The sequence below is a fragment of the Silene latifolia genome, chromosome Y (genome assembly GCF_048544455.1).
Source record: "Silene latifolia isolate original U9 population chromosome Y, ASM4854445v1, whole genome shotgun sequence".
Lineage (NCBI taxonomy): Eukaryota > Viridiplantae > Streptophyta > Magnoliopsida > Caryophyllales > Caryophyllaceae > Silene > Silene latifolia.
Window position 1 is genome coordinate 23,358,452 of NC_133538.1, and position 9,405 is coordinate 23,367,856.

A 9,405-nucleotide genomic window follows, 5' to 3' on the forward strand; every position below is an offset into this window, starting at 1 on the left:
ACGGGCAGTAATAGAAGTAATGAGTGTCACAACGGTACTCATTTCATCACTTTGCTTTCGTGAATTCCCACGTGAACTCCCAAACTCCGCTCTATGGACCGCCATCTCCTCAATAGTGTTCCAACCTCTATTCTGACCGGTATTATTTTGGAACCTACCATTCGCAGCTGCGTCCAGGATGACCTTGTAATCATCATATGAAGCATTGTAGAATAAGTTGCAAAGATACCACTGCTGGAAGCCATGGTGAGGGACAGCTCGGACCAAACCTTTGAAACGTCCCCATGCTTCACAAAAGCCCTCATCAGCTTCTTGCTGGAAATTTGTAATTTTACTCCTCAAGGCATCAGTCTTTGAAAGCGGGAAGTACTTCTTGTAGAAGGCTAATGCTAGAGATGTCCAATCCGTGACTCCAGCTGCTACCCTATCAAGGTAGCGGTACCAATCTAGCGCCGAATCCTTCAAGGAGTATAAGAACATCAACCCCTTTACTTCATCCCGAGTCACCCTAGCTGGTATAGGTATGGAACAGCAGTAGTCTGTGAAAATTTCCATATGCTTCAAGGGATCCTCATCTGGTAGACCAGCAAACTGATTTCGCTCCACTAAATCGATATAAGAGGAACGAAATTCGAAGTTACCTGTAGTAGAGGTAGGTAACTGGTGCCCCTTTGGAAGATGGTGTTCCTTTGGCTGAAGATTATCATATATTGTAGCCATATTCGCAGAACTGAGAGTACTCAAGCCTTCGTCTCAAAAACCTGTCTTCTAACTGTGCAAAAGCAAAACTAGAAGCAAAGGTAAGCAACGGCCTCAAGGAACCAAAGTTCCTTGAGACAAGAAAAATTAACTAAAAATAAAGCAAACAGAATTACACCGTCTCCCCGGCAACGGCGCCAAAATTTGATACCGTCGTTTTGTATCAAAATTAAATTTATAATTCGAAACTAAAACTATAGCTAGTGATAGTAAGGGTCGAACCACAGAGAGATAAGATCAATTCTTTTTGCTTATTTCAGTCTATAAAAGTAACAAATAAAGGGGGGGTTTGAAATTGGTTGACTAATTTGACTAGTTGCTAAATTAAGAATTTCTCAACAAGATAAAACAGAAGAACGGGAACTTCGGTTCACCATGGCTAAGGTCAGGTCGGTAAAGTAGTAGAGGTCCTATAATACGGTCTCAGGGAGTGTGAGCAAGCCTTTCGATCAATGCTCAAAATTACCTTACGGTCTTCTAATTCCTAAGAATTTCTCAAAGCTTTCGCTCAAAGGAAATTCCAATCTAATGATAAATTTAATTACCAATCTTTCAATCTAGTAAAAAGGTTTATCAAAAGACAACAAGAATGATACGGAAGAATTCATACTACAAAACAATCCTAATTTTCGCCATGGCTCACCTTGTTCCCAATCAATGAAATTAGCTATGCATAATTGAAACTATAACAATTGCAAAATTGATAGCAAAGAATAAATTTGACATAACTGAAATTGCTGAAATTAAAGCGGTAACAAAGAATTGGAACAATAAGAAATTAAAGAAGGAATAATTTGCATAAAACTTACTAAATAATATGATGAACAAAAGTAATCGAATTTGTCGTTTTCCCTTTCCAAAGCTAGATCTAAAAACTGAGTTCTTGAATAATGAAAACCATAACCTAATAATTGCTGCGTTCTACTGATAAAAGATGCCAAAAGTTAATTACAAATTGGGCTTTTAAAAGTCTAAAATGAAAAATCAATATCATTTCCAGAGATCGTCGATCGATCGGTCAAAGATGGTCGATCGATTGGTCATTTCAGAACAGTAGAGTTTGCTGTACTTCATTGGTCGATCGACTGTGCAGCATGGTCGATCGATCGGACTAAGCTGTGTAGTGGCTTCTTTCTCTCTTCAAATCAGCTCTTTACTCCAGGCACGCATCCCGAGGTGGTTAAATCCGAGCTCCCTTCTTCAAAGCTTCCCAAAATTTGCATCCGGAGGACGATTTAGGCCTGATTTAGCCTACTTCCACTCATTCCTACAATAAATCATAGAAAAATGCAAAGTAAACTGTTTCGGGAGAAATAATAGCCTTAAGCTAACAATTATGCATGGAAATACGTGCCAAAACTGCAAATAAAGTGTATAGAATATGCACGTATCAGGAGTCTTACTCTGCCAACTTATAATTTTTCAATAAATAAAATTCATCACAATAATTTAAATAATAAAGGATATGGGAGCCAAAAAGCGTCCCCGCACCTCGAAATCCATTTCTTTGAACTCCGAACCCAAAGACGTCCAGGAGGAGGAGGTGTTTGAAGTTGATCCTCCTGCTCGTGTCATAGCTTTTAAATATCAGGATTCTATTTTTTCTGCCCTTCAATCTCTGGATCCTTACTTCCCTGAAGAGAACTTATTGAAAACAAACTATGACAGGGTTTTAAGGGAGAAGAAAATAATTCCTGAGTCGACTGAGGTATGGATTCTCGAGTCTTGTCCATCGAATTAGCTAACGGGTGTCACCTGGTTGGTTCTGTATTTTTGAATGGGCGTTCAAAGCAGGTTGTAAGTTACCTTTTACTCCTTTAATGATCGATACCATTCGTGCTATGGAAGTATCACCTATTCAGATTATGCCAATGGTTTGGAAACTTGTTTATTCCATTGAAAATTTATGTGCTAAACACAACCTTGTAATTACTATTAATGATATCAAGGCAATATATCATATGAAAAATCCTGTTGATGGTCGTTTTAATTTGAGAATTAAGTCAAAGATGTCTCCATTAATTACTAACCTGGATTCTGGAGACGATAAAAGCTGGGCGAAAACTTTCCTGTTTATCCGGACTGAAAGTCTGGGCTCAGGCTTTGACTATTTGAGATATCCTCCTTTGGAGAGTGGTACGTTTCCTGTACTCTTAATTTGCAATTTATATTGAATGAAAGTAGGATATATAAGTCTTACATGCATATTTTTTTTTTTGTAATGTTTGTGGCTCCTGATTGGAACCATGATCCTCTTGATGAGGAGGCTGTTGCAAGGATAGACGCTTTCCTTTCTATTCCTGAGGAAGAGAGGACCTGGCTTTGCCCGGGCAGGCGGAATTATTGCCCCGGTATATGAAGACCAAGCTGAGTGGGGTCAGAGTGCCCAAAGGCAATCCTAGCTCTACTGCTCTTTTCTGTATGTTTCCTATATGTCATAATGTTAATTGTTGCCTTCTTATCGCTTTTTATCTAATATTTATGTATATTCTTTATGTATCCAGTATTCAGGTCTTCTGCTAGGTTGGCCAGCTTTTCTGCAAAAGATTTAAAGGCTGGGGTGGCTAGGATTGTTGAACAGTCCAAGAGCCAGGAGGCTAGTGGGAGTGACAAGACGCTTGATATTTTGGTTTCTGATGTCCAGCCTCTCCAAGAACCGCCCAGGCTAGTATCACCAGAGGTCGTTCAGGCTTCTAAAAGGAGAAGGGAAGATGTTATTCCTTAAGAGGAGGGGGGGAGAGAAAGAGCCTATTCAGGCTCAACCGATCAGGAGTATCAGGGAAGTGTCTGCTAGGATTGATGATTTGGATGCTGCCCGGGCACAGATAAATGAATTTTCTGCAAAAATGGGTGGCCAACTTTTGTCTGCTAATACCCTTGAGTCTTCTACTAAACTGGTTTCTATCCTGACTTCTCTTGTGACAAAGGCTGCTGAACTTGCTTCTCAAGCTAAGGAGGTTAGTTGTAAAAGGATGTTTTAATTGTTTATGTGATCTTTGTGTTGCTTTATATTGGGCTGACTAATTTTGTTTCTTGTAGGGATTGGATGTCGGGTTGGCTACTGCTTGTCAGCTCAGGGATGCCCAGGCCAGGGTTTCTACTTTGGAAGAAAAACTGGATAAGGTTAACCGTGAGCTGCACACATCTAGGGGTAATGAAGTAGTACTTCAATCTCACCAAGGCGACAATAGAGAGGCATCCAGGGTCGCTATAGTTTGTGAGGTGGCTGCAAAAATGCTTGAGAAGGTTGTCGTGCAAGAGTTGGAGGTCATTAAGGGGGAGCCGGTCGCGAGAAGCGACAATGCGGATCACCGAGGAAGAATGAAGAGCTTGGTGCTAAAAAGGAATTAGTGGAGGCGCGGCTTGCTGATGCCGCTCAGTACTTCTTTGGGAAAGGCCGGGTTGATGCTATGAGGGATCCGGAATCTGACCGGGCTAATTGGGATCCGGACCGGGATGAGACAAAGATCGACACTCGGATCGTGATTTGGCCAACACGGGTCAAGAAGAAGAAGTGGATTCTCCTCCTTCCAAGGAAAAATCTGGTGATCAGGAAATGGTGGATGGTTGTGAGTCGGTTACTGGCTCAAAACCTACTTAGAATTATGTTTTTCTTCTTTGTTTTGGCCCATCCTGGGGGGATGTTCCTGGAATGGATATTTAGGTATTGTTTTGGCTCATCCAGGGGGGATGTCCCTGGAATGGATAATTATTAGGTATGTGGCAAGGCTGGCTATTTTGGATGAATAAATTTTTGGTCTTTGTTGATTCCTTTTTGTGTTTTGATAAGGCATTTTTTTAGTATTGGATGTCTTACTGGATCTGGCCAGTAATTCGACTTGATCGGGCGTTTTTTTGTCTTTGGATCTCGCCGCTTTATTGTGTTATGGGTGGGGTTGTTGCCTGTCTGGAGGGCTTACGTCCCCTACCTGTCTGGAGGGCTTATGACCCATCTATGTTATACAATCCAGGAATAGATTTTCCAGGTTTGTATGTTAAGTTGAGCTCAGTATTTTAAGACCTGTTTTTACAACTGAAAGTTGGGTATCAGTTGGATATTAGTGGGGGTGGCCCCCAATCTTTAAGATTTCTTTTAAGTAAAGTGCATTATATAAAACAAGTATTGAAGATTCTACTTGGTAAAAAGAAATATGAGAATATTGACAAGTACTTGGGCACATCATGGGAGAAATTATATAAGGCATTTATTCATATAATGGCAAGTATCATACATGTAGTTTCATATCAAGCCAGGCAAGAAATGTTAAGGTGAAAATTATACTTGGACTGGGAGATATATTTTATATGTGAAATAGTTTTAAATGTGCAATATTCCAAGCTCTTGGGATCATTTCGCCGTCCAGGGTTTGTAATCTATAAGCTCCCTGGCCGACTATTGAGTCAATCAGGTAGGGACCTTCCCAAGTCGGGGCCAATTTCCCAGCATTCTTTTCTTTTGTGTTTTGGAAGACTTTCCTGAGGACAAGGTTTCCTACCCTGAATACCCTGGCTTTGACAGTCTTGTTGTAGCTTTTCACAACTCTTTGCTAATATGCTGCTAATCTAATGCTGGCTGCATCTCCTAGCTCTTCCGTTAAGTCCAGGCTATCCTCCATTAGAGGTATATTGCTTGTTATTGTGTTCAGGCTGCATCTGGCTGATGGAATGTCTACCTCAGCCGGGATTACTGCTTAACATCCATAGACCAAGGAGTAGGGGGTTTGGCCTGTGGATGTTTTAGGCGTGGTTCTGTCAGCCTAGAGGACCAGGGGGAGCTCTTCAGCTCATCTGGCTTTCCTTCTTTCTAGCTTCTTCTTTATGCAGCTGATTACTACTTTGTTACTGGGTTCTGCCTGACCGTTAGCTTTTGGATATCCTGGCGTGGAGGTTACCGGGTTAATGTTCCATTGAGCACAGAAGGCTGCTGTTCTTTTTCCCACGAATTGCGTGCCATTGTCGCATACTATTTCAGAGGGGATGACATATCTACATATGATGTTGTGGTTGATGAATGCTATGACATCTTTTTCCTTGACTTGCCTGTATGAATCAGCTTCTATCCATTTGGAGAAATAGTTAGTCATTGCTAGCATGAAAACTTTTTGTCCGGGTGCTTGAGGTAGTTTCCCTACTATATCCATGCCCCACTTCATAAATGGCCAGGGTGCGGATATGGAATGTAGTTCCTCAGATGGCTGATGGATATATGGTCCGTGAATCTGGTAAGCTTCACATTTAGAGCTAAATTCCAGGAAATCGGCCCTCAAGGTGGGCCAATAATAACCTATTCTGAGTACTTTTCTTGCCAGGCTCCTTCCGCCTTTATGATTTCCACAATATCCTTCATGGATTTCTGATAATATATGCTCAGCTTCTTGTGTTTCCAGGCATCTGAGGTACGGCCTAGCCTGCGATTTCTTATAAAGGACGTTGTTAATAATAGTATATGAAACAACTTTTATTTTTAGTGCTCTGGAATCTTGCTTATTTAGGAGAAGGATTCCCTGTTGTAGCCACTCATAGTAGGGTTTTGTCCAAGAATCGGCAACATAAATTCGGAAACTTTCATCTTGTTTATTTATTGCAGGTTCTAATAAATGTACGATGGGTATTTTGTCGAAGTCCAGGGGACTGAAGTTGGATCCTAGGCCGGCTAAGGCATCGGCCTGACTATTCAGGTCCCTGGGAATTTGGTCAATATAAAAATTGATGAATTTTGATTTTAAAATTTGAACAACTTCCAAATAAAGCATCATTTTTGAGTCTTTTGCAGTATATATTCCGTTTACTTGGTTGGAAATAACAAGGGAATCAGTACGTACCTTTAGGTTTTGTACACCAAGGTCAATACATACCTTTAATCCAACTATTAGGGCTTCATATTCTGCTTCATTGTTGGTAGCCTCAAATGCACAGCTTATAGCTTGTACTATCTTATCCCCCTGTGGCGATTTTAGTACTACCCCCAGGCCTGTGCCCCTTATGTTGGCTGCACCATCGACAAATAGGGTCCATTCTAGGTATGTTTGGTCGCTGGTCAGTTTATTTACTTCTTTTATTAGGTCGGGTTCTAGGGTTGGACTAAAATCAGCCACAAAGTCTGCTAGTGCTTGTGACTTAATTGTTGTCCTTTGTTCAAATGTTATGTTGTATGTGCTTAGCTGGACTGACCATTTGCACATTCGTCCGGACAATTCTGGCTTCCTTAGTACAGACTTGATAGGAAGATTGGTTCTGACTATTATAGGGTGGCTTTCAAAGTATGGTCTTAATTTTGTGCAACTCATAATTAAGGCTAAAACATATTTTTCAAGCAGGCCATACCTGAGCTCTGCATCCAGTAGACTTTTACTTACGTAATAGATAGGGTGTTGTTGTCCGTCTGCTTCTTTGACTAAGAATGCACTGACAGCAGTTTCCGTGACTGACAGGTATACTGTCAGGGGTTCATCTTTGACTGGTTTTGCCAGCAAGGGAGGAGAGGATAGATATTTTTTCAGGTCTTCAAAGGCTGCCTGATGATCAGGGGTCCATTGAAAGTGTTTGTTCTTCCTTAGCAGGTTATAGAATGATTTGCACCTCTCTGACGATCTTGAAATGAACCTGTTCAGGGCTGCTATTCTTCCAGTCAGCTTTTGTATGTCTTTGACCGTCGTCTTTGGTGGTTCTAGTTACAGGATAGCTTTGATCTGTTCAGGGCTGGCTTCTATTCCTCTTTTTGTCACCATATAGCCCAAGAATTTGCCTGCTGAGACCCCAAAATGGCATTTTTGTGGGTTGAGCTTCATATTGAATTTCTCCAGTATTTGAAAGGCTACTTCCAAGTCTTTGACGTGGTCTTCTGCCTTTTTTTTTACTTGACTACCATGTCATCTATGTAGACTTTCATGGTATCTCCTATTTGGTCTTTGAACATCATGTTGACTAGCCTTTGATAGGTTGCACCTGCATTCTTTAACCCAAAGGGCATAGCAAGATAAACAATATATACCTCTTTCAAGAATGAAAGTCGTGCTTTCCTGATCTGCGGGTGCATCTTTATTTGATTGAATCTACCGAGGCATCCATGAATGTTAACATCTTGTGGTCTGCAGTGGCATCCACCATTGCATCGATGTGTGGCAGGGGAAATGGATCTTTTGGGCAGGCTTTGTTTAGGTCGGTGTAGTCTACACAGACTCTCCATTTGCCGTTTTTCTTTTGGACGACTACTACATTTGCAAGCCAGTCAAGGTACATTACTTCCCTGATCATTCCTATGTCCAGTAGCTTGTCAACTTCTTGGTTGATGATTTCATGCCTCTCTGCAGCGAATTTTCTTCTCTTTTGCTGTACAGGTTTAAATGATTTATCAATATTCAACTTATGAGTTATAACATCAGCATCTATACCAGTCATATCAAAATGTGACCAAGAAAAACAGGATATTTTAGTTTTGAGAAAGCTGACCAGATTGGGTCTGACCGACTCTGGTGCATCTGACCCTACAAGTACCTTCCTGCCAGGGAACTCTAGGTCCAAAATGACCTCTCCTGTTTCCATCTGTGTTTGTGCAATATATTCTTCCCTGACAGGTGACTTTAATTTCTATGCAAGGGACTTACCTGACTTTGAGGGTTTCAAATCCTGGGTGTAGCATTCCTGAGCCGTCCTTTGTTCTCTCCTAATGGTGGTTATCCCCCATTCGGTTGGTATTTTCACACATTGATGGTATGTTGATGGTATTGATTTGACGTTGTGGATCCATGGTCTGTCCAAGATTACATTATATGAAGATAGGCAATCCATTACCCCGAATCTTTCATACGAAGCCACGCCTTCCACATAGGTTGGCAGGCTAATTTCTCCCAGGGTGTTCTTTGTTTCTCCGCTGAATCCAACCAGGACGCTGGATTTCTTGATGATTTTTCTTTCATCTATCTTCATAGCTTTGAGGACGTCAAGCATCACCAAATTGATTGAACTGCCTCCGTCTATTAGGATCCTTGATACCTTAGCTGTGCCAATTTGCATGGTAATTACCAAGCTGTCATGGTGTAGATCCGATATTCCCTGCAGGTCCGAGTCATCAAAAGTAATAGCAGGCAATGACTTGGACCTTGAAAGGGGCTGAAGTCTGGATTCCCTGGATATTCTTTTGGCAGCTGAGCTGGTCAGACCAAAGATTTCTGATCCTCCATTTATGAACTTAACTTCATAGATGGGGGGAGGAGGAGGAGGATCTCTGCCGTTCCCTGAATCTCTCTTGTTTTGTCCTTCATCTTTGTTCTTTGGATGCTGGATTAAGTCCTTCAAAAAGCCTTTCTTTAGGAGATATGCCACCTGTTTCCTGAGTTGGATGCATTCTTCTGTGGTGTGCCCGATGTCCTGGTGGAAGTCACACCATCTTGTTAGTCCTTTCCTGGGGTTGTCGGATTTCTTGGGCCATCTGACTGTATCTCCCAGGCTTTCCAGGCGTTTGATTAATCCTGCAATATTGATAGAGAAGTTATATTCAGGAATAGTTGGAAGGCTAGAAAGGTTACCTTTGTGTTCTTATGCCATGTTGTCTTCAGATCGTTCAGGCCTGGAATAGGTTGCTGATCTGGGGTTGCCTCCTTTCTGGTATAAGCTTTTCCTGTTAGTGTGTCCATAGCCTTGCTTTCC

At 41.4% G+C, this 9,405-nt stretch overlaps 1 non-coding gene across 1 annotated transcript; it reads left to right on the forward strand.

Moving 5' to 3' along the window:
* Positions 1-238: 238 nt before the first annotated feature.
* Positions 239-347, forward strand: LOC141634662 (small nucleolar RNA R71). The gene has a single exon (XR_012539387.1). It is a non-coding gene; the product is annotated as a small nucleolar RNA R71 (small nucleolar RNA).
* Positions 348-9,405: the final 9,058 nt, after the last annotated feature.